Here is a 26,998-nt window from a genome sequence, read left to right on the forward strand (position 1 = left end):
ATATAATATGGTGCATATATTTAGCAAAATGCTCCTCTCTAGAGTTAATTTTTCTAGCCGACCAACGAGTTTATGGCCACTGACTATGGTTTTTCTGAGGTAAATGTGGCGTTACATGACATTGTTTACAAGCTGTTTTACTAACGTCTTTCCACGGTTGAAACACTGATTGAGCGATTCCATGTGACATGATACGGATTTCGATAAGTTGTACTCTATCATTTAACACTTTCAGATGCTCATTCATGTTTATTTGGCACTGTAACTGGTGTTATTAAGGTGGAAGAGAAGATCATGTGCTTCTCTTGAGCTGAGCCAGAGCGATCTCTCGCCACAGCGCCAAAACGGCATTTATGTTTTTGAATTTCGTAAGAAAATGGAATTTGAAATCATAGACTTTGTTTCATATCAATAGTAACAAATCACAAAGATTATTGCGATTTATTTTTATTTTTATGCAATAATGTTCCATTCATTCATCAACTGTTAAAACAGGATGACTAATCGATTATTGGGATTTAAGATTCGATATCGGTTCGAAAAAATGAGAATACATTAAAATCGAGAAATCAATATTTTTTTGCCCAGCCCTAGTATCCATCCATTGAGTTTATTATTATTATTATTATTATTATTAGTAGTATTATTATTATTATTATTATTATTATTATTATTAGGGGTTCAAGCACTTCATTGCTGAAACCCTATTGTAATTGTTAATTTACCCTTTGGGTAGCTATAACAGGGTCATTTTGAAAATGGGTGTGGCAAAAACACTCAAAAGCCTATAAATCCTTAACGAGAACTCAGAACGTCATGAAAATTGGTGAGCATATGTGACCACATTCTGAACAAGCATGCAACATTTTATGGAGATCGGACCATAGGTGGCGCTATAACTGTTAAAAAGCTTTAAAAACCACATATTTCATTAGTAAATTGCCTTATCTGCTTAAAGGCCTTAAAATGCTTGAACCCTGATAAATGCTGCTTGCAGCTTTAATTATCATTATTATTATTGCAAGTGACAATGTTTTTTTTTCTGAGTTCTAAAGTTCTGAGCTTCATTTCACTAAGTTTTCTTTCTACCGCTGTGATTTTCAGGTGCTGAAGATGCACAAGATGATCAGGAGTGTCTGAGGATTGCTCTGATCGGGAAGACAGGAAATGGGAAGAGTGCAACAGGAAACAGTATTCTGGGAAGAGATGAGTTTGTCAGTGAATTAAGACTAGATTCAGTCACGATTTACAGGAGAGATGGACACAGTAGATCTGATAAAGAAGATCTTTATGATTGATTTGCCTTGACTGATTTTTGTCAGAATTGTTTTTAATTCTGTTTTTGTCAAAATGTATATATTTTTTTTTCCTCCAGTTTCTGGTTAGAGAGGAAGCTCAGGGAAGTTCGTGTTGTTGCTTCTTTTCTGTTATTATTTTAGGCCTTACTCTCTCCTGAAGATTTATCCCCATCTTTTGTTAACCCTCTGGGGTCTGGGGTGTTTTTGGGGTCCTTGAGATGTTCTGACATGCCCTGACATTTGTGCTTTTTTCAGTTGCTTATAAACATATTAATGGCAAAAAAAAATTACACACTATTTAGCACAAACAGGACTTCCATAATATGTGAGCAACAAGAATGTACATGTCTGCATTTTTGAGAGAATAATGTTTATGCGTGGTTATTGAAAAAACTAAAAACTAAAGTTTCTGAAATAAGGCCACAAAACACATACTAAATATGTGGCAATAAGACTTTTGACTAATGGATTTCATCGCCTAGTGTTTTTTCTTCAAAATGATATGAAAATCATCCTGCCTAATCATCCACAAAAAAACGATACATTGATTTTAGTTTTGTGAAACACTTTTAGTTTGGAAAGCCAATATGCGGATGGGGCGTAAACGCTCCAACAGCATCATGCATATGTAGTAGTTCACACCTGGTGAGACTACGTCCCTGCATACTTAATGAGCCATTCATTCAGGTGACGTGTCACCTATAGCTAACTTAAATATACAAGCTTCATAAAAATGATCATTCTAGGAGAAAATTTCAGATGGCATTTAGAGGCTTTTGCATCTGAACTCTTCATATATACACACACACATATATATATGCATGCACATACATACTTTATAATCTTTTCAAAACTAGTCAACGTCTTTCAAAACTAAAGTATACATTTTATCATACGTATTTCAAAGTAAAGGATTCATTAGTTAGTTGATGACTTTATTTTTGACAAAACACATACAGTATATATTCCTCATCTCAGTATAGCAATAGAGTTTGCTAAAAGCTGTTCATTCAATACAGCAGTATTTGAAAATCGATCATATTTTGTAAAATTACATTTATATTTGCATTTATGTCAAAACCTAGACACTTTTAAACATCAAAAGGACATTTATTAATATGTATTCGTGTCAAAATGACAAATAAACAGATTTTCCTATTCAATTTTGCATGGAAACGCTTCCAAGACGCTTGCGTGTCACGTGAAAAATAGGCGTCGGTTCTATTTCTAGAATGCACGCGTTTTCCACGCGGCTCGTGCCGCGCCTGAGACGCGCGTCTCACACAGGCAGTATGCAAACTCTAAACTGTTAACATGGATGGGAGCCGAAATAAAAACGGACACGCCACGCAGCTGAGACGCTTACGCCACGCATCCAGTGTTTCACCGGCCTTATCCATCCAGCGGATGTGGGCGTTTCACAGGTTTGTATGGATCGCCTCACATTTGCGTTTGGAATAGCGCGGTCTCCGTAGGCGGAGTCACATTAAAACTTAATTAGCTGAGATGAGAACGACTGACATCTCTCTCTTTACATACATATTATATAAACTGTGAATATTTGTTTTTTATAAAAATTACTTCATTTGAAAGAAGATAATTCAAGCTTCATGCCTGTGTGACTGTATGCCTGTTTGACTGAGTATTCGCTGAGTTACAGTTCATTTTCGGACGCGTTTCAGAATTGACTTCACTGACGGAGAGTAGGCAGAACTCGCATCATGTTTATTTTTCTTTATTTGGCGAAAAGCACAACACTTTGTTTTTATTATGAGCATACACAAAAAAAATACACACTAAACAGGATCGATTGATGTATAACACAAGCATATAAGATAAAAATTAATATTTTTTTTGTATTTATTTTTTTGCACTCATACGGAAAAAAACGAGCCTATCGCGCCGGCGCGATAGCCGACCTCAGGGGGTTAAGCCTTTTTGATATATGAAGGAAATAAATACTTTTACTTTTCCTTAAAGCTGTGTTATGTTTTCACTCTTAGACTGAAGTGTGTTTTGCACATATTTCTACATCTCTACGTTATCATACTTTCTTTTCCTTTGTTACCTCTCCTCCGACCCCTAGACTGGGAGGGGAACGCGTCACGGATCGCTCTGAGACTTTAGTAAGATCCAAGCGCAGCTTCATTGGAAAATCCAGAATCGTAGTCAAATGCCAGACAAAGGGTCAAAACACTTGCTGCAATTAGCTCATTCTGAAAGGTCTTCGGTTGCTTGCCAGCAGCACGTTGTGCCCTTGAAATATGTTGCTGCATTACAGGATCAAACTTAGCTAAGAGTTCCAGCTCTTTTAAAAAGTGACCATTGTTTGGCTGAGACAGTGTGTCACTTGACCCTCTCAATGCGTGAAAGGGACTGGATTATGGCCACTAAGCGGGTAAGAATCTCCCTCCAGCGCCTCTTCTCAAACTCTAGAAGTGACATTTCCTGCACGTCTACTGTTTCCCCCTTTTCCAGACGCATCTCTAACTCCTTCCATGCAGCCAGATGTTTGATGTGTTCAGGTGAGTTCTCGTGGGTGTTTAAAGGGGATGGTGCATTTAATCCACTTCTGATTAGTCAAGTCAAGTTACTTTATTGTCCCCCAATGGGGCAATTTGTTGTGCAGCAGATAGTATACAAAAAGAATACAAATCACACACAGTCACACACACAATACAGAATTGCCTACCTTGCAGGCATAATTAAATAAAATAAAAAAGAATCAATAAATAGTATCTCGATTGGTTATCTATGGTACTTTGTAGAGTTAAGAAGCAGAATGGCAGAATGGTACAAAAGAATGCTTATATCTGTTGGTTCTGAATTTTGGGAGTTTAAAGCGTAGTCCAGAAGGCAACATCTGAAATTCAGCCTGTAAGGGATGAGAGCTATCTGACAGGATAGATTCAACCCTTCTTTGCATCTGCTGCTGATAAAGTTCCTCCAACCCTTTCTGCTTAGCACCTGTAATGCAGCTGCTCACCTTAATTAACCTGGAAAGGGAGTTTTTTTTGTTTTACAGTAATGGACCTGTACCAACAGATTAGGGAAAAGGTGACAACTGACTCAACAAAGGACCTATAGAAAAGAGTCATCAGAGTCTTGTCCACATTAAACTTGGCCAGCTTCCTAAGCGCTGCTGGCTTTTCTTGCAAAGCAAACTAGTATTTGGCTTGAAACACAACTTATCATCAATAACAGATCCTAAGTACTTATAATCTCTAACAACCTCTATTTCCTGACCATTTATACTAGTTTTTAGAGTGTTTATGGCATTATGCCTAAAATCAATACACATGTCCTTAGTCTTTAAAACATTCAGTTCAAGAAAGGCTTCCTGACACCATGTTACAAAGTGGTCAATAACCGGACCGTGTGAAGTTTCCTCGTTGTTCAGTAAGCTCACAATAACCGTATCATTAGCTAATTTCACAAAGTGTCGGTTTTCAGTCACAGAGCGACAGTCATTGGTGTAGAGAATGTAGAGGAGCGGGGAAAGAACACACCCCTGAGGTGAGCCAGTTGATGTGTGGGCCAGGTCAGAAAGATGGCTATTTACTCTCACTCGCTGGGATCTATTCGTGAGGAAGTCGAAGGGTTGAGGCCACAGTGACACCCTGTGGCGAAATACAATAAGTATAGCTCACTGACGTTGATATAGGCTACTCTTTATTCCGGACATGGCCGTAAAACATCGTTTGGTCTGGTTTTGTAAAATGTCCTAAAACAGGGACTCTGAAACGGAAGCGCTTGATATTTTCCATTTTTGGTCAGAACTCACGGAAAGGAAGCAGGGCACATATAGGCTACAGTGAAGTCGACGCAAGCATATTGACCAATGCTTTTGAAACGAGACCATTGTATTTTAATGTAGCCTAATTTCCAAAAACAAAACTGACAGCAACAGAATTTTTTTTTTTATTATTCTATTAAGCGGTGGTAGTCTTTAGCCTACGTCCATAAACTCATGTCCAGGGGCAACCTTATTAAATGTATGAACGTCACGTTAATCCACATGGAGGATAAGAGGATAAGTTGAGGATAAGACAGGGCAGTTAGCCTACCACTAAAATCCAACCAGAGCCTCATCAGAGCCATCAATACAGAAGAGATCTTAATGCATTTACACAGCAATTAGCCTACAAGTGCATACAAATATTATGAAGTGTTTTACATTTTGAAGACATAAATATGACATGATGGAATCAATGAAGTGATAGGCCTACATTTAATATGAAACTAAAACAGACACCAGGTGGCAGAAAGTCACTGTCTTAATGAGTAAGTTCAATCCACTCGTTTGATTCCTTAAAATACACCGAATCAAAAACAACTCGACGTGTTGAAGCGGTTCAGCTGTGGATTTGTTTCTGATCATTTCTATTTAGGCCTATGTGTTATTTAAATATAATAATAATAATAAATAAATGACCAAATGTTCAAAAAGTTGGCAGAGCGGTGTCATGTTCGGGGAAACAATTGTTGATAGGCTATTTTTCGGGCCATGAGTTTAATGCGCAAACCTGCGTGACCATATAGCAACTATTCAGAAATGGAAATTATGAATGCATTAATATTTTAAGGAATTAAACGACTTCACTGTAGCCTATATGTGCCCTGCTTCCTTTCCGTGAGATCTGACCGAAAAATGGAAAATATCAAGCGCTTCCGTTTCAGAGTCCCTGTTTTAGGACATTTTACAAATCCAGACCAAACGATGTTTTACGGCCATGTCCGGAATAAAGAGTAGCCTATTGTTGTAAAGTTTTTCTTTCTTCAAAGCAGAGACCAGGAGACAGTTGGGATCGCGTTCAACAGACGTTATTCTTTATTGAGAACTCCGCTGTACGTGGCTGCAGGAATCCAACATAATCTAAAGTATATAATTGTTCATGGTGTCTTATAGGCATTTTAGGAGGAGGGACTTTTGAAGGTGGAGACAAATTCAAACAAAGCATGTAAATTTTTGAAGGTGGAGACAAATTCAAACAAAGCATGTAAATGAGTAGGAACACACCCTACTCAGAGAGCCCTACCAGTTTCAATTGAATATGCGTAACTATTCAAATGCTGATATTGGCCAGGAACTACGGTTCCACGAGCCATCCCAGAGCCATTAAAGACAAATGGTGAAAGTCTCACCTAAAGCTAATCCAATCAGCATAAAACAGGTCTGGCAGAAACTGTTGATACCATTCTCCTAACTTAACCTTAAAATGCTAACTTCAATGTACTCAACTTTTACTGTTGCAAACTAAATTAAACATTTAATAAAATTGTAATCCCACACTATCCATGTCACACAGTAAGATTTAGGATTTTGACCATATACCTCGCAGTCACAGACCGTATCAACGTCAGTGAGCTATACTTATTGTATTTCGCCACAGGGTGTCACTGTGGCCTCAACCCTTCGCCTTCGCTTACTCTGAGCTCGATTGCTATGTCTGAGGTAAACCACGCCCTCCTCATTACCCTACGCAGGAAGAAATGTAGGAAGAAATAAATGTAGAAATACATAAATGTAGAAATAAATAAATGTAGAAATGAATAAATGTATTAATTAATAAAAGAATAAATAAATAAATATGGGAAAAAATAAATATATACATAAATAAGGAAATAAATGTATAAATAATTATTTATTTTCGTTTTTTTGCTTTTCTATGTATATTTATTTACATTTATTTATTTATTTTTTTATTTTTTACATTTATTTGTATATTTATTTATTTTTAATATTGGCAGCTTTGGAACTCCATACAATATAGGCCTGAGAAATTTAGCATTACTAAAGGGTAAAAAATGTTTGTCTCTTGTTTCTAAACCGTGAGCATTTTGGAGAGAATTGTGATGGAATCTGTGCATGTGAATACTGTGATAGCTTTGATGAATAAAGAAACTCTAATAGCAGTTTTCTGTGATTATGATATGTTATGGAAGGAGGGTTTGTTGATGAAATTAGATCAGATTGGAATAGACGGAAAATTATATAATTGGATTAAAGAGTTTTTAATTGAAAGAAATATTAAAGTAAATATATATATATATATATCAAGGAGAGGAATAATTGAGAATGGAACTCCTCAGGGTAGTGTTATAAGCCCTCTGTTGTTAATTATGATTAATGATGTATTTGCAACAATAGATAAGAATATATAGGCTATACATCGCTGTTCGCGGATGATGGAGCTCTGTGGGAATGTAGAGTATATTAATAAATATTACAAGTATATTCAGAGAAAATAAGTAAGAAAATTGAAGAATTTCAGATGAAAGGTAATCAACAATTAACATTAAAGATAATTTTACACTCAGTAGAAGGGCGTAGGTTAATAATACAGTTTTTGATCTATAGAATAAGAGATAGGCTATTAGTGGTATTATTAGTAGTATCATTATCCCTGATCTCTGGAATGTGATGGGCTTTGGCTGGAGATGGAGGAGCTGAACACGCAGCGACACTGAAAGCTCGAGCCCGGATTGTTCTGGGAGTTGTGATATACTGTCTCTGATCTATTGCCTACAGTAGATGGCGGTAATGCTCTTTTAAGAATGCGAACCGCCAATAAGCCCAAAGAAGAAGAAGAAGACCTGAGGAATGCGGAAGTGACGCGTGTCGCGGAGCAAACACCGACAGCTCCAGCACTGAACCCCATTCATTCATTTCCAGTGTTTGTGAAGCACGCGCGCTGGTAAGTTGATGAAATTACTGTATCTTTCACTTTTAAACACTTCAGCCGTCCTCTCATGAATCTAGGCAGTAGTTGTGTTTTATGTAGCCAGCTTTAGTTAGTGTTTATTGGAAGAGAATAGTTAACTGCTGCTAGCTTAGTGACCAACACTTCACTAATGTTCGCTACCAGTCAGAAATGTGTAAATTAAACCCTGAGGTCATAGTTAAATAATGTGATGTTGCACTTCATAGTTTTTCTGTCAGCCCTGTTTTACATACATGAGGTGGTCAGAATATTAGAAACACATCTGGATATATAAAGCACATAAGTACAGCAGCAGCAGCACCCCCACAAATAATAAGACCTCAATGCTAAAACCTGTAAATGTGTATAAAATCCTGAACATTATAGAAAAGCTGAATGTATGGCTGAGCATACAGTATCATAATGAAATAAACATATAATTTGCATATTGTGTTGGATGAGCAAAATGATCATCCAGCTTCTTCCATAATGTTGTTGTGTAAGAATAACAATTTGATTAACTATAGTGTCATATATATGTATATATATATATGTTTTTTTATATATGTAAGATTTTTTTTGCACAGTGTGATATATTTCCTGCAGTTGTGTACTTACAATATCACAAAAGTCTCCAAATATTTTTTTATTTCAGAGAAATTCCAATTTTAAATATTGGCCCGTCCCGGAAAAAAATGTCGCCTGTCAATGACGCAATATCCGCGCTGTCCTCAGTTTCCGCTCGTACTGCCATAGACATGACGTAACCATGGCGACAGACGTGGACAACCGCGTAGCAGTGTTAATTTCGTTGACGAATAATTTTCGTCATTATTTTCGTCAACGACATTTTTTCACAGACGAAAACGAGACGATAACTAAATAAAAAATAGTTTTGAATGACAAAAACTATGACGAAAATCTATTGACATTTTCGTCAACGAATAAAAACTAGACGAAAATGTTAGATAGTGACGATTTGGGAAGCGATCCAGTCTGATGTCCTGCATTTGTGGTAGATGCGCACAATTTTACTGTGACGTGATCTACCCAGCGGCACACGAGTTGGCATGCGCTGCATGTCTCATAAAACGTTAAAACATGTAAACGTCTGTGAGAATGAGTAGAGCAGACATGAAGATCTGAATAAGAGTGACGACACAAAAAAAGAGCTCTATTCGGTACGGTTTTCTGTGCGCACACACCTGACCCGAAGCGTGCAGCCATTCACATAGACACCTATACAGCGCGCAAGGAATTAATTGAGCTCTCTTTCCTGTCTGAATGGACAAATACACACAAATATTATGGCTAAATGTCCGTTTTGGAGAGTATTCACGTAAATTATGTCGGTTATTTCTTAAACAGTTGTGAGTGTATCTATGTCATTGGACATGAACCGATGTCTTAAAGTGACAGTGGGTAGTAAACCTGATGTGTCCTGTGTCCTTAATATTGATCAAGCAACAAAAGAAAAAGAGAAAAGCATTCACTTCTCGTTAATAGCTTTAATAAGGATTAATTATATTTAATTCATACAAATAAATATGTCTGCTTGAAAGAATAGAGAATGATGTATGCAAGTATTTATAAAGAATTCATATATCATTAATTGAAAAAAAAGACTATTTTCTACTTTAGGAAAAGTGGTTTTATTTCATTTTAAGATATTTTTTAAGTTACAGTAGTTAAATCTGTATCTGTATTGCACGTTCAAACTTTAAAATCATTCATATTAGCAGGTTAACATATGTTTTCTCCGGGAGTATATGGGTTTGGAAATTTTAGAGAAATTCTAAATAAATGCATTTAAATTGAAACCCATTATATTTTAGTCGACTAAGTCTACTGTAGATTTAGTCGACTAAAATCTTATTGTATTTCGTCGACTAAAACTAGACTAAAACTAAAACAATTCAGATGACTAAAATATGACTAAAACTAAATGGCATTTTAGTCAAAAGACTATGACTAAAACTAAATCAAAATTTGCTGTCAAAATTAACACTGCCGCGTAGTGCGTAACGTTTAGCGGCACGCTGTTCTTGGTTCGTTCAAACATTATGGACCATGGCAAGCAGACTTTGAAACAAAAAAGGACTAAAACTAAAATGAGGCTCAATATCAATTCAATAGCTTCACGAGTTACGACTTGACAGCGACACCGCTCTTGAACATTCTTTATTAGACAGGTGAGCAAATGTACATAAAACTAATTCCCAAATGATATTTGCTTACATTGTTAGATATCTTTAATAATAGCAGCTAGACCCCCACCTCTCTTAACAGCTCTGCAGACACTCATAAAAGTAAAGTTAGGAGGGGATGTTTCATTGAGGACTGTTGCACTGCAGCTGTCTTCTAGCCAGGTTTCATTTAGAAGCATAAAATCCAGGTTGTTTGTGGTTAAGTCGTTGACTAGAAGTGATTTATTTTTAAGTTAGCGGATGTTTAATTTAATTAATTAACAGTCTTACTTTTTCTTACATGTAATAGGCACCAGATTAGTTGGGTTTGCTGTACGGCTATTGAAGGCCTTAGACTTTCTATCTTGTAATAGAACAGCAATAGAGAAAGATACAGGCACACTGGCTTGTTCTTTAAACATTTGAGAAAGTTACTGTTATCATAGCGGGGACCCAACACATATCACTGAGAGCTGGTATCAGTTGTTTTTGGTTCACCTCGAGCAGATGGAGGAGGGTGTGGGCCCTGGCGTTGTGGCAGAGGCTGAAGAGCTCTCACAGGAGGAGGGCGAGCTGGGCCCGCAGGCTTTGGTGGTAGTGGTGCCTGCTGTTTTTTGGTTGGTATCTGGGGGCTTGCAGCAAAAGAGTGGGATAATTTAGTTCCAGCATACACCAGTTCCTCCATCTTCTGTGAGAGGCACAGAAGTGGAGATGTTGGAGAGAGGGATAAAGTGTCTGGTGAGAGGGGCTGTTGCTCTGGTGTTATCGGAGGCTGTAATATGCTGTCCTGGCTTCCCTGGCTGTTTTCCAGGAAGTCTTCCTTGGGTGCTGAATCTTGGAGCAGAGATACATCAATTAGATATTGTCCTTTAGCAGTCTTGAACCAAGTTTGTTTGGGTGGTGGCCATCCTGATGAAACAGTTGTCTCTGACTCCAGAAAAGATTGAAGTTGTCAGTGAAGTTCACTCCTTTTATATTGCAGGTTTTCTGCAGCCATGTATTAAGTAGCCTGGATGCCAGCCGAACTTAGCCCCGCCCACAAAATTTTTAGGTCAGGAAGTTCGGTCTGGACTCGATCCGTTGAGGAGCTATTATGCCCGAACAAAAATTGTTCGGACCAATCAAATTGTCAGGGCGGGCTTTATACGATGATGGACAGATGAGCAACGTAATCATCTACGTCACCAACGGGCGCTTGGGTTATGACTGCCGCTGGAGAATTGAGATGCATATTTGACGTGCTGTCTGAGGAGAGGCTCCGGGCTCGGTATTCGGCCCGAACCCAAAGTACCCCCCCCCCCCCCCCCATACCAGGCTGTGGAAGAACAAGCCGAGAGTGAGTGGAGGGATGCTGAAAACTGTCAAGGAATGTTAGGCGAGTTGACAGAGTGAATATATGTTTCCTCTCATGCTGATAGGGTAGACATGGTGTTTGATGACAAGTTGATGGGATTGATTGTGAACGTGCTCCTGCCGAACTTTGTTTTTGAAACATTATGTGTAGATTCCGCCATCGCGTCTGTTATAGAAGATATTGACAGCGCATTAATTTTAAAAGAGGAACAGAGAACCGCGATCAAGGCATTTGTCGATTGGAAACATGAATGAAAACTTACTCCATTGCACTGATTGGTTGTAGGTCTATCCAATTGAGTGCAGAGGCATTTTCCTTCCTGATTCGGTTGAAACACGCCCCATAATCAAAGCTCAATGGAGCAGTATCAGACTCATATTCTGACTAGAATCTGTGTATGACTACGTCAGGCTATGTATTAAGCCCAAGCAACCGTGAAAACCTGTTTGTTCTTCTTGCTGGGAGTGGTCCACTAATGAATGTTTGAACTTTCAGTCTTTTAAGTGTTTCAAGAAGTTCATTGAAATCCTTCTTAAGGAGTTCTGACTGCTCCTTATGAATATCATTCTTCCCCACATGAATGATGAGTCGATTTGCAGTCTTATGTTTCATCAGAATGTTCTGAAGTTCCCTGTTTATATCAGAAGTTGTTGCTTGTGGAAGGCAGCATGTAGTTGTATCCCTGCCGCTAATGTTTCTGATTATGGAGTCCCCCACTATCAGAGTCCTGGGCTCGGCTGCGCTCTGAGCTGAGTGCCGCTGTCTGCTCGACCTTGAGCGCCAGTTAGCATCAGTGTTAGCTACTGGCCCATTCAGTCTGTGTTCGATCACATTCACGTTTGGGGATTCCTCATTTACATTCCTTAGTACTTCAAACCTGTTCTCAAGATGTATAGGCGGTGGTAGGAGACCAGTGTTTGCAATCCTTGTCAGAGCCGAATCTGGGGTAGAGGATGCTACTGCTGCAATATGTGATGATCGTGACAATCTGATGTCTCGAGTGCCTTTGGGTCTCGCTCCATGTTTGTGCCATTGATTTGTAAGTCGATCGGCTTGTTTCTCTACCTGTCGAGGAGCACTAGTTTCATGGGATTCACCGGCTATATGCTGAGGGTGTCCATGAAGAAGCTCTTTTGTGTGCTCCGTCTGGTTTGGTGGTCCCGTAAGTAACTTTGTTTCAAGAACTGCAATCCTTTGTAAAAGTCTGTGGCAGTTAGTGCAGAAAGTAGAATCTTGAACCAGAAGAGGCATTTTCTCTCTTATCCTTATGAATGTAGGCAGTTGTGTTTTCCTTTCCCTGGAATGTAAGCTGGTCGGGTGAAAGAATTCTGCATCTTTGTAGTAATCTTAACTTTGTTGTTTGAGCACTGTGCTGTTTGCTGAAGTTAAAAATAGGTGATAAAAGGAGATAAAATATGGAAGTATAGAAGATGAAATATAAAAGTGATAGAGCAAAGCGCGGAGCAGTAAGCAAGAGTGTCCGAACAGTAGCTGAGCAGGAAGTCAGCAAAAGCTTAGCGCAGTTTCGTTCCGCTTGTTGGGCAACGTTGTGGTGTCAGCACGACTGCTAACAAAATTTTGGTCGCACCAAATCGTTCGGTTTGAAATGCGTACCGAACCGAAAGCCTCGTATCGAACGGTTCAATACGAATACGTGTATCGTTACACCCCTAGCCTGGACACGACGACAACGCAGTCCTGAAGTGTCAACTAGTCTCTCCCCTGTGAAGGCCTCCCTCCCCTCCCTTTACCTCTGTATAGATCAAATGTTGTTGTGATAATTCCGGTTCGCGTGGCTACGCGGAAGCGATTAAAATTCTGCATTACAAATTTTAAGGCCAGACAAGTAGTATGTTGATGGTTGATTTGTAGGGAAGGACTACACACCTGCGCACATATTCAAATGCACATACCTATAGACTGAACTTGTAATACGCAAGTGCACGCCATCAGCATTCTCATCTTTATTCTAGAGCTGCTATAAAGCCAAAACTATCTCTGTTACTTTAATGTCCTATTATCACTGTAAAGCTGCTTTGGAACAATCAACATTGTTCAAAGCGCTATATAAATAAAGATGACTTGACTTGACAAAATTACTCAAGTAACCACACACCGACACGTTGCATCTTTTGAGCCTTCATCGGGGTGTGGGTAGCAAACACACTCAGAGTCCTTTTAAGCAGCAATTAGTTAGTCATGTGACAATCACCTGGTTACATAATGTAGAATAGTCAAAAATCACAATAGAGAATAAATTATTAGATAAATAGCAAAGACATATCTCACCAAAACATCCACAAAAAACTAGAGATGCACCGATTGATCGGCTGGTGACCGGAATTGGCCGATTTTCACGTGATCGGCCATGACCGGCGACCGGCCGGTCAGTCTGACATATGCCGATTTTATGCCGGTCAAATGCACTCGGGCACCGCATGATTAACCTTTTGAGCGGTACCGTCTCATATATGGTATTTTTATTTATGTGCTCCTGCCCTGAGTAATGTTACGGTGCCACATTTAGGATGTTCAGTGACGTCGCATAACTGCCAGATTCAAACTGTGCTCTCGCGCGTTGGTTGGCGCTGAGCCAGAGTCGTACGCGTTCAGCGCTGTCATATATCACAACTAAGCAGTGTTTTCAACCTCATAATGTTTATTTTAGGTTTCAGATATTTAAATACACATAAGCACGAGTAAAACAATACATTTGGAGTTTGTAAAATACACACTGATGTCTGTGGAAGCAGCAATAACAATCTATTCAAATATAATTTGCCGACATGTGTTATTCATATCAGACAAACATAGTGAAAGTAACTTAACTATAAAGTTTACTCTATTCTTCTCAGTTCACCGGCCACTTTCTTGCATTTATTTCGGGAGAAACTGATGAATTCACGTGCTGTAAATCCGACTGACAGGACAACATTGCGGTGCCCATCTCATGTTATAGATCAAGATTATTTATAAAGGTTTTTAAACGACCAAACACACTCACTTACACGCATTTGAGAATCGGAATAACAGATAGGCTGATTGATGACATGGTAAGCAAGTTTGTGAATATTTTGAATAAAAAAGCAAAAGCGGAATAAAAGCGACACATCTGTCATACAGTATTATTGTGGCTGCGGTGTATCGCGTGACGCGTCGCTATGGAAACATTAAAGGGAACGTTCGCCTCGAATGAAAAAACTCACTCTGGGGGTGGGGGTGTCAGTTAGAATATTTTAAACTTACGCGTGAAAGGGTTAAAGAAAAGATCGAAAATAAATATTTGTGTGTGCTGTAAAGTGGTTAGAAATTTTTTTAATCGGAATCGGCTAAAATCGGTATCGGCAGGTCAAACTCAATGAAAAATCGGAAATCGGAATCGGCCTAGAAAATTGTAATCGGTTCATCTCTACAAAAAACACACAATATAATATAACAATGCACTAAAGTGTAACTAACTTGTTCTTGAGAAGCTGAAGAGGCTTGATGGCTCTAAAGCCACAGGATTAGATTCTATTCCATTTAGAATCGTGAGTGATGCTGCTGAGATCATTACTCCGAGCATTACTCATATTATAAACAGGTCGATAAGAACAAGGATACTTTCCCAATGACCTCAAGATTGCCAGAGTGATTCCATTATATAAGAAAGGGAGTAAACTAGACCCTGGTAATTATAGACCTGTCTCAATTCTCGGTTGTCTGATCATTTATGAACAGATTGATAATTACTGTTACTGTCGACCATTGTGTTTTAAGTCAAGTCACCATTTATATAGTGCTTTTAACAGTATGGATTGTTTCAAAGCAGCTTTACAGTGATAATAGAAATTAGTGTAACAGTGAAGTTGCGAAGATCATTAGTCATTAACTTAAGGGCTGCTAACACGACACCGTTCTAACAGAAAACCCTTAACGCGCTCCGACCGCCCATCCGCACAAAAAGTGCCTGGTGTCTCAAGAACGCACACCTGAAATAGGTTTGAAGGAGCAAACGATTATCTGTTTTCTCTGCGCAAACCTAAAAAATGCAGACGCTGCACACAAGCGCATCACGTGTTCGGTCGATAGGTATGCGCGCAAATATATGCGCAGGCATGTAGTCCTTCACAAATCAACCCTCAACAAACTACTTGTAAGGCCTTAAATTTATAATTTTATAATTATCAGCCTTTTTCAGTTGTTGGTTGTTTTGGGGGGTTACTCCCTTCAGTCTCTTTTTTAGCAGGTAAAATGCATGCTCTATAGGGTTTAAGTCTGGAGATTGACTTGGCCAGTCTAAAACTTTCCACTTCTTGCCCCTGATGAACTCCTTTGTTGTTTTGGCACTGTGTTTTGGGTCATTATCTTGCTGCATGATGAAGGATCTCCCAATCAGTTTGGTTGCATCTTTCTGTAAATTGGCAGACAAAATGTGTCTGTACACTTCTGAGTTCATTGTGCAGCTGCCATCATGTTACATCATCAGTGAAGATTAATGAGCCCATCCCAGAAGAAGCCATGCAAGCCCAAGCCATGACATTACCTCCACCGTGTTTCACAGATGAGCTTGTGTGTTTGGGGTCATGAGCAGATCTTTTTTTTCTCCAAACTTTAGCATTTCCATCACTTTGGTAAAGGTTCATCTTTGTCTCATCTGTCCATACAACTTTGCCCCAGAATGTTTAAGCCTTGTCTCTGTTCTTTTTGGCAAATTCCAGCCTGGCCTTCATATTCTTCTTGCTAATGAGAGGTTTGCATCTTCTGGTGTCTGTACTTTTGTTCATGAAGTCTTCTGCGAACAGTAGATTGTGATACCTTCACTCCTGCCCTCTGGATGTTTTTGCTGATGATGTCACTAACAGTTGTTTTAGGGTCTTTCTTTACAGCTCTCACAATGTTTCTGTTGTCAACTGCTGATGTTTTCCTTGGTCTACCCTTCCGAGGTCTGTTACTTAGTATACAAGAGGTTTCTTTCTTCCTCAGGACATTCCAAATGGTTGTACTGGCTATGGCCAATGTTTGTGCAATGGCTCTGATTGATTTTCCATTTTATCTTAGCTTCACTATTGCTTGTTTTTCACTCATGGACAGCTCTCTGGTTTTCATGTTGGTTACACGTCTGACTATAATTGCAGTCTGCACAGGCAAAACCAAAATCTGAAACTGAGCGCAGACATTCAGTGCTATTTGTTTGAATAATCAATGTAATAGGGCAACAAAACACACCTGCCAGTCACATGTTCCAATACTTTTGGTCACATGAGCAATGGGTGGATTCAAACAAAAGGTTATATCTTCTAAGTTGTGTATCAGATCCAGATGTAAATACCTGGAAATAAAAGCTGAAATGTTGATCTATTCCCTCATATGCATCTTTTGATGTCAAACCCAAATATTTTCAGTCTACAGAAAAATGAAAGGAATTGCCACTGTTCCAATACTTTTGGTGGGGACTGTATACCTCCAGATAATAATAGGCAGATGCAAATGATCAATTCGTCACCATTCACTTGCCTTTTGACGCCAACTTTTCCACCTCTTCACAATCATGGAAAGTTTCAAGGACATATCAATTTATAAAAAGGCATCAACATATCATAATATTTTATAGCTCATGTCTACATTCTAACATTACATCAAGACTCACTCTCATGTCCTTTCACTTTATATTTCTCTCGGTTAATTATTTTGATGTACTGAAAATTTAATTAAATATTTTTTTTCTTTCGTGTCAGACCTGATGGAAGTGAAGGTGGAGACTGAAGAACTGAGTGAAGTGAAGGTGGAGAGTGAAGAACTGAGTGAAGTGAAGGAGGAGAGTGAAGAACTGAGTGAAGTGAAGGAGGAGAGTGAAGAACAGAGTGAAGTGAAGGAGGAGAGTGAAGAACTGAGTGAAGTGAAGGAGGAGACTGAAGAACTGAGTGAAGTGAAGGAGGAGAGTGAAGAACTGTGTGAAGTGAAGGAGGAGACTGAAAAACTGAGTGAAGTGAAGGTGGAGAGTGAAGAACTGAGTAAAGTGAAGGAGGAGAGTGAAGAACTGATGGAAGTGAAGGAGGAGAGTGAAGAACTGATGGAAGTGGAGGAGGAGAGTGAAGAACTGAGTGAAGTGAAGGAGGAGAGTGAAGAACTGAGTGAAGTAAAGGAGGAGAGTGAAGAACTGAGTGAAGTGAAGGAGGAGAGTGAAGAACTGAGTGAAGTGAAGGAGGAGAGTGAAGAACTGAGTGAAGTAAAGGAGGAGAGTGAAGAACTGAGTGAAGTGAAGAAGGAGAGTGAAGAACTGACATTTTGTGAATGTGAGAAGACTTTTATTACAGAAAACAGTTTAAAACTGCACCAGAGAATCCGCACTGGAGAAAAACCTTACAAGTGTTCACACTGTGACAAGAGATTCAGTCAGCCAGTACATCTGAAAACACACGAGAGGATCCACACTGGAGAAAAACCTTACAAGTGTTCACACTGTGACAAGAGATTCAGTCTGTTAGGAAATCTGAAAACACATGAGAGGATCCACACTGGAGAACAACCTTACAAGTGTTCACACTGTGACAAGAGATTCAGTCAGCCAGTACATCTGAAAACACACGAGAGGATCCACACTGGAGAAAAACCTTACAAGTGTTCACACTGTGACAAGAGATTCAGTCTGTTAGGAAATCTGAAAACACATGAGAGGATCCACACTGGAGAACAACCTTACAAGTGTTCACACTGTGACAAGAGATTCAGTCAGCCAGTACATCTGAAAACACATGAGAGGATCCACACTGGAGAACAACCTTACAAGTGTTCACACTGTGACAAGAGATTTAGTCAGCCATCAAATCTGAAAACACATGAGAGGATCCACACTGGAGAACAACCTTACAAGTGTTCACACTGTGACAAGAGATTCAGTCTGTTAGGAAATCTGACAACACATGAGAGGATCCACACTGGAGAACAACCTTACAAGTGTTCACACTGTGACAAGAGATTCTGTCTGTTAGGAAATCTGAAAACACATGAGATGATCCACACTGGAGAACAACCTTACAAGTGTTCACACTGTGACAAGAGATTCAGTCAGTCATCATCTCTGAAAACACATAAAAGGATCCACACTGGAGAGAAACCTTACAAGTGTTCACACTGTGACAAGAGATTCAGTCGATCAGCATATCTGAAAACACATGAGAAGATCCACACTGGAGAACAACCTTACAAGTGTTCACACTGTGACAAGAGATTTAGTCAGACATCAACTCTGAAAACACATGAGAAGATCCATACTGGAGAACAACCTTACAAGTGTTCACACTGTGACAAGAGATTCAGTCTGTCAGCAAATCTGAAAACACATGAGAGTATCCACACTGGAGAGAAGCTGCACACGTGTGATCAGTGTGGAAAGAGTTTCTCTACTAAACGTCACCTAAAGCTACACATGAAGATCCATGCAGTGGAGAAACCACTTAAACGCAGTCTGAGATCACAGTAAGTAGTTTATTTTCATGTGCTGAGCAACAAAGTCTCTTCTTTGAAGTTAGCCACACATCACCCTATAGCCAAATTTCTCCTCTCCACCTTTAGACGGTATGTGGTGTGCCGGTTGTTGATTCATATCTATTAACTTGTGTTCAACCAACAGTAATGTCTATTTTGTCTATTTCTGTATTAATAACTGGCCGGAAGTTTGAGATTGCAATAGACGTGAAGGACTATAATGCGTTAAGAGCTCGCTCAAGTACTGCGGAGCTAAACCATTTAGTGCTTTGTAAGTAATCAGCAATATTATAAAATTGATGCGATGTTTAATAGGCAGCCAGTGCAGTGTTGACAGAACCGGGCTAATATGGTCATACTTCCTGGTACTGGTAAGAACTCGAACTGCTGCGTTTTGGACCAGCTGTAGTTTGTTTATTAAGCGTGCAGTGCAACCACCCAGTAGAGCATTACAATAATCTAGCCTTGAGGTCATGAACGCATGAACTAATTCAGTCCCTCCAGGATTTCACGATTTTTTGTGTGATTTTTGCGATCAAAATGACTGATTTTGTGGTGGTGTAGCAAATTAGCTCAATGAAATATGAATAGGCCTAATCAATAATAACTGGTTATAATGGATTATGAACATTTGGATCAGTTAATATAATTAACTTACTGTCGTAAGTTAATATTACAATCAATTAGCCTGTTTGTCCCATGAACAATCAGGATTAATTGTTTATTAACCCTCTGAGGTCTGAGCTGTTTTCTGGGCCCTGGAGGTGTTCTGACATGCTCTGCCATTTCTGGTTATTTCTGTTACTTGTGACATTTCCATGGCTAAAGTCTAATTACACCGTATTCAGCACAAACTGCTACAATAATATATCAGCAGCATGTATGTAAAAGTTTGTAGTTTTGAGATAATGACATTTATGCATGGTTTGTGAAAATACAAAAAAAAATTCTCACTGAAATAAGGCCATGAAACCCATACTGATTATTTCTTCACAAGACTTTTGAAAATTGTATGACGTAGCCTAGAATATTTGCTCTAAAACTATGTGAAAATCACCCTGACTGCTCATTCAGATAAGACAATATATTGATTTAAAAGTTTTACAACGTGTTTTGTGTGAAAAAGCTTTATGCGGAGGTCATTAATATGTTTTGTTTTCACACCTGAGAAAGACAAAGACCCTCCCCTAACGGCCCTATTAGGAGCTGTCATTCTGGGCAACCTTGCACAATACTGTAAATGAGGAGATTTAAAAAAGAATGGCTTTTAAATTGTTTGGATTTATTTACAACACAACATAGTCCAAAGATACACACAACAAATGCCAAAAAAGCACTTATTGAAAACAATGATCCAAAGACAGAGACCTTTGTGCCATTCCTAAAAACATTGTACATACCTTTCATTTCCAAGGTGTTTGATTTTCACTTTAACATGTTCATGTTCACTGAAGTCCTCAGTGGCATCTGGGCCCTGAAAAAAAAAAAAAGTGAACATACTGATATCAAGAGAAAGGCCTGCACGATTTTGGGAATAAATTTTAGATTTTTCTGGTTAAAATTGCTTTTAAAAATTCACAGAATACACACACACACACAAATGTTTCCAACAATAATATAATGAACACCAGGTTTGTTGTGCCTTGTAGGCATAAGCTATGCACAGTGCTGGATAAAATAATATCAATAACCTATAGCAGTATAAATCTTCCAAAAGATTTCAGTAACAACTAAGCTAGAGAAAAATATATTGATTATCATGTTACTTCAAATGTTTCCATCCGTTATGATGATATGAAATGAGATAATGGTAAAAACATGAAGCCGTTTGCTTTTCAAATGCGATCGCGCTGCAAAATATGATACATTCAAACGTGATTGCGCTGCAAAATATGATACATTCAGACGCGATTGCACTGCAAAATATGATACATTCAAGCGCGATCACGCTAAAATATAAAACATTATGGTTACCATATACATATCTACGTTTGAGCAGATATCCACAAACACAGTAACAGTAAACACGGGTCTAAATATTATAATATTCCCCATATATCTAGCAACAGTTCAACTGCAATGTGAAATTTATGCAACAATAGCAAACTAATATGTAAGAATTTCTTACCTTACACCTTTCTTGTCTTCAAATCGCGTTCTTCTTCTTCTGATGTAAATCCACTGTAATCTCAGGCGCGTCTAAAAGCAGAGACTTGTGAAGTGTTTTGGTGTTTTGTTTTTGAGGTAGGCCTAATGAGCGCGATCGCGTTCCATGTGGAGATTTGCATGTGAATATCTTTTGCGCGAGTGGGCGTGGTAAATTAAAAAAATAATGAGCAAGCGTTTGAGAAGCTAGACATCTTGTTGGTTTTATACAAATTACTTAAACAGAGAATATTTGTTTTCAGTTTGAATCCGATCATTTAAAAGTACACACTTAAATGTTTATAAAGGTATATGGCTCATAAACGTGTGACAAGTATTCGCTGAGTTTTGTTTCAGTTTATAGACGTGCTCAAGAAAAAAAAGTTCACCGCGACGGAGAGCCAGAACACACACCCTGTTTATTTTCTTTATTTTACAAAAGCACAATGTTTTGATTTGATTGTAAGTAGACACATACAAAAGTAGAAATATCACAGATTCTTTTTTTATATTTCTTTTTTCTGTATGACCATAAATGACTGAGTAATTTAAGTTTATAGTGCTACAATGTGGAGAAAATCCAGCAAAACGCACCCGCGCGTTTGTCGACCTCAGAGGTTAAACCAAATGATTATTTCGGTCTAAATGAGTCTACTCCACCAGGATACTGTTATAAGCATGAGCCCCGTCTGATTGGTCGTGGCGGTGGTGTTGCAACAATCTATAGAGATATTCTCAATGTTACTCAGAAAACGGGTTATAAGTTTATTTCGTTTGAAGTACTTGTACTAAATATTACGCTCTTAGATGTTGGAAAAACATCCCTATTTTCTCTAGCCTTGGCTACCGTATATAGACCGCCTTGGCCTTACGCTGATTTCCTAAAAGAGTTTGCAGATTTTCTCTCAGACCTATTAGTCAGTGTCGATAAAGCATTAATTGTTGGAGATTTTAACATACACGTAGATAATCCAAATGATGCGTTAGGGGCTGTGTTTACAAATTTATTAAACTCAAAGTTGGGGTCAAGCAAAACGTTACCGGACCAACTCATCGTTTTAATCATACACTTGATTTAATTATATCACATGGAACCGATCCAACCGATATAGATATCATTCCACAAAGTGATGATGTCACTGACCATTACATGGTAACTTGCATATTACGTACTCCTGTAATATATCATACTCCACGTTATCGATCAGGCAGAACAATCCTTCCATCCACCATAGATAATTTTTCAAACTGCTTATCTGATCTGTCTCAGCTGCTCAGTGAACCCAAACAAACAGATGAACTAGAGGAATTAACTAGCACTATGAGCACCATTCTCTCTGGAACATTGGATATTGTTGCACCCATTAGATTAAAAAAGGTCAGAGAGAAAAGTAAAGCACCATGGTACAACAATACTACGCATGTTCTAAAGAGAGAAACCCGTAATTTAAAGCGTAAATGGAAACAAACTAATGTAGATGTCTTTAGAATCGCATGGAAAGACAGTATGTCACGTTTGAATTAGACTTGACTTCCGGAGAGTGTACGCTGTGCGTGTATGTCTGCCGCTACTCTCCGGGTTTTTACATTTTAATTTGCTTTGATTTACTTTTACTAGTTTTAAAAGTTTGTTTTAATCTGTCTCTAAATTACTATTATTATTATTATTATTTTATTTTTTTGGAGCTGCCGCTCAATTGCGCTTGTTGCGCGCGTTGAAGTCGCGTCTGGGACAAAACAAAGTGCTCCAAGAGCTCTGCGGCATCTTGTTACACTGTGGATCAGCAGATTGGATTTACGGATTTACATTTTGGGACCATTTTCGGAGTAGCTTCATGCATGACACCTGTTTGAGTGGATCACCCTTTTGCTGTTCATCATCGTGGAGTTGTAATCCGGTAAAAGGAGGTAATCTTCATGGACCAAGCACGGATGAATATTATTGACGGTCATTTGGATGTCTATTAGACTCAGCGCATGGTGAGTGTTTTTCTACGGAGGAACTGAATCATGACCATTAAGGTGGCCCTTATTTTTCAAGTTTTGATTTATAATTGTCTGACCCCCTCAAGTTGTTTCAATACATGACAAAATAATTCAGGCAAAATATGAGCTCATTTGAACAATATTTAGAGGTGGCTCGATGACGTTGAAATCTTGTATAATCAGTTATTATGCTCAATTTGTGATAATTACCACTTGCCTAATTTTATCTAAACTATTTAAACTACATACTTGCTTATTTAATGGCAATTCTGAATTTACACCTATTTTGCACAAAATATATTCTATGCATTTCTTGCAGAAGCATAAATTGTGTTAACGACGGGCTAACGAAGCCACTTTCACAGAAATGCGTGGTGTTAAGAAACTCTGAACTATTGACTTTGAACTGTGTAAACTTAGTCCAGGCAAAGTAGCGTTTTACGACAGACTAACTGTAAAATAATTTTTTGCAGCTTAGATAATTTCTATGAGGTGTCCAGAACAACATACTAAGTCCTAAGAAATCCTAGTTGAGGAAATATGTTAAATTCTCATCAATCCGAGATGTGTGCCAATAAGGCCAGGCAACAATACACCCCAATGGGGCTATTTTTTCCTTTACTCCTATCAAAATGAAACTTTACACAATGAAAGTATCCACGAAAATTACTTTTTTTGTATTACAAGTTTCTTTGAAAATGTATTTTAATATGCAAATGAGCTATACACTAATCGAATATGCCCAAAATACACCCAAATAGGCTTAATTTTTTCCTTTATTCCTACCACAATAAAACTTTAAATAGTAAAAGTATACATGAAAAGTAACTTTATTTGTATTACAAGTTTCTTTTGAAATGAATTTGAATATGCACATGAGTGCCACACTTATTGAATATGTCCTAATTTGCATATAGGCAGAAACACCATTCATATGTATGACAAACACATTGTCCCAATCTTCATCCAATCATCCTACTGCCAATGGGTGAGGGCAATGCTGCTTTTAGACTGGCCTCTAACCTGAAAACTGCCTGGCTTGGTAGTACCTGCCAGGGGTATAACCCCCACTGGTATACTGTAGTCTTCAGGGTCGGTAACAACAACATGGGGAGGTTTCTTTTTGATTTTTTTTATTTTATTTTTGTTTTTTTCTTTAACTAACCTAGATATTGCTGTTGCTAGCTTCTCATAACACTGCAAAGCTACTTTACAAACGGTAGAAGAAGGTAGAAGCATATCAACGCCTGGTCTGAAATACTTGCTAACTACAAAAAGAGAAGCAGTTTTGGTGTCTGGCAAAATTATTTTAAAGAGCTGTAATGTCTGGAAAGTGTGTCTATCTGGTTTTTCATCTGTCTTCTGTGTGAGAGTGAATCGTTTAGTTGGTAAGAATGACTTCTGCCTGTAATCTCGTAATCTTACCAACAATACCAATCATTTGTAAATCTACCAGCCCAAAATTTAATCTCACCACGTTACTAATGACTAAGATGGCTATTCTGACTTTCTTCTGATGTTATCTGTGGGGGAATGTCATTAGGTAAGGCTTGTTCGCAAAAAAAAAAAAAAAATTTAGAAAGCAACTGGAGGCAAGATTGTGCAATCAATTCTTAAGGTCAATATAAGTCTTTTTGTGGCAAGTGACCCAGGTATGTGTGGCAAGTGACTTCAAATGTATTGTGTTTATTCATAGGTTAACTTACTGAATGGACATGAATGTGTTAGTTATTTGGCCCCTGTTTTTTCTACTTGTGACTTTATGGTTTCTTGGCCATAAGTCAATTGGGCCTAGTGTTGAGCTCATTTGCATTTTTAAAATAGATTTTTCAAAGAAACTTATAAAACAAAAATGTTACTTTTCATGTATACTTTCACTGTGTAAAGTTTTATTGTGGTAGAAGTAAAGGAAAAAATTAAGCCTATGCGGGTGTATTTTGGGTAGCCTATATTCGATTAGTGTATAGCTCATTTGCATATTCAAATTCATTTTCAAAGAAACTTGTAATACAAAAAATGTAACTCTTCATGGGTACTTTCATTGTGTAAAGTTTCATTTTGATAGGAGTAAAGGAAAAAATAGCCCCATTGTGGTGTATTGTTGCCTGGCCTTATTGGCACACATCTCAGATTGATGAGAATTTAACATATTTCCTCAACTAGGATTTCTTAGGACTTTGAGTATGTTGTTCTGGACACCTCATATAAATGATCTAAGCTGCAAAAAATTATTTTACAATTAGTTCTATTTTTGGCTCCAAAATTAGTTACTTTGCCTGGACTAAATGTGAATAGATGCGTATCATCAGTTATCTTACAATAGTCAAATGTATGTTGTGTAAGATATATTTGGTTAAATAATTAATAAAGTACTCACATTGAACTGTGATCAAGTAATAGGCTATGTGATTTGATGCATTCTGCAAACTGTGTGTAGTATTGAATACAATGCTCAGTGCTAAACGTTTTAGAATGAAGAATTTTGCTGACTTGTAGAATTGCCTACAAAAACAGCAAACTTTGATGTGCTTGAGCTACCTCTAAATATTAATATTTTTGCCCCATTTTTTTCTGGGGTGTTTTTAGCATAAATGGAACAAATCTAGCGGGTCAGGCTGCAGAAAAACGGAAAAAAATTTTTTTCGTACATTTAAGGGCCACCCTAATGACCATGTTGTGCAGCAGCTGGACTTTATTGACTGTTTAGGGGATTTTCGTCACTTGGAATAGTGTACGTTACCCCCTTGAAATGTCTTCACCACCGGCATGTAGCGGTGTGTTAGTCAACTACACTATATTAGAACTCAAGCGTTTGAATGGTCGATCTGAGTCTCATCTGACGCCAAGCACTTATTCACGGTGCGTTGAGTTGGGGATCACCCGACGTCTGAGATATGTTCACCGGGGCTCCCGGTCAAGTTATCCAGCTTCCACTGCAAATTCTCGGCAGATACCTGTTGTATGGTCTACAAAGCGGTATGTCCCGAGCTGTAAAAAATTACAGCGTGGTGTGAATTTTGACTCCCTCCGTTTTGTACCAAAAACCTCACTTCATAAATCCTCTTTATTGGGAGAAAACATAACGCCACTTAAAATGGCTTTGATAAACGCCAGATCTGTTACAAACAAAACTTGTCTGTTGAATGACTTTTTCTCATCAAATAACTTGGATTTTCTTTTAATTACTGAAACATGGCTCACTTCAGATGATCGAACTTCTTTATCTGAACTCTGTCCCACGAACTGTAAATATATCAGCTGCCCTAGAACTTTTAGTCGTGGTGGGGGGGTCGCAGTGATTTTTAGAAACTTATTTTCATGTAAGCCTCTCTCTATAGACTCTTATTCCAGATTTGAGGCTTTAGTGTGTAAAGTGGATTTACCGAAACCTGTGCTTTGTGCCCTAATTTACAGAGCTCCAAAATCCAATAAGGATTTTTTAAAAGAGTTCTCTGATTTTCTATCTTTTTGGCCACAAAAGCTGATGATGTTTTGCTTCTAGGTGATTTCAATGTACATGTTTGTTGCCCACATAAGCCAATTGTAAGATAGTTTACTCAACTTTTAGATTCTTTTAACTTAACACAATATATTTCCGATCCTACACATATGCAGGGTCACACACTTGACCTTATGACTTCAGGCTTTCCTATAACAAACACTGACTACGTTTACATGCAGCCAATAACCGGGTTATGGTCGGGTTAAGGTCACTATTCGAGTTTCTGAAACATTCGGAATAACCCGTTTACATGCGTCAGCAGAGAGAGTTACTCCTGTATACATGGAATTTGTAATCAATTGGTAATATCCCGATGTAAACAGCAACGCACGGTTAGCGTCAGATAGCGATCGCCT

The 26,998-nt window shown here is 38.3% G+C and overlaps 2 protein-coding genes across 3 annotated transcripts in view; both read left to right on the forward strand.

The window, feature by feature from the left end:
* LOC307169567 (uncharacterized protein) overlaps nucleotides 1-26,998 on the forward strand; it is a 199,603-nt gene that overhangs the window by 60,164 nt on the left and 112,441 nt on the right. The gene's annotated exons all lie outside the window — the stretch shown is intronic.
* Nucleotides 7,702-26,998, forward strand: part of LOC307169676 (uncharacterized protein) — a 31,145-nt gene continuing 11,848 nt past the window's right edge. The window contains exons 1-2 of one of the 2 annotated variants that reach the window (XM_079890417.1): nucleotides 7,702-7,996; nucleotides 17,260-19,000. The gene's annotated coding sequence lies outside the window, so the exon portion shown is untranslated. The remainder of the gene's footprint in view (nucleotides 7,997-17,259; nucleotides 19,001-26,998) is intronic. The other variant, XM_079890418.1, reaches the window with a different exon arrangement.

The sequence above is a fragment of the Squalius cephalus genome (assembly GCF_949319135.1).
Source record: "Squalius cephalus genome assembly, chromosome: 1".
NCBI classification, from domain to species: domain Eukaryota; kingdom Metazoa; phylum Chordata; class Actinopteri; order Cypriniformes; family Leuciscidae; genus Squalius; species Squalius cephalus.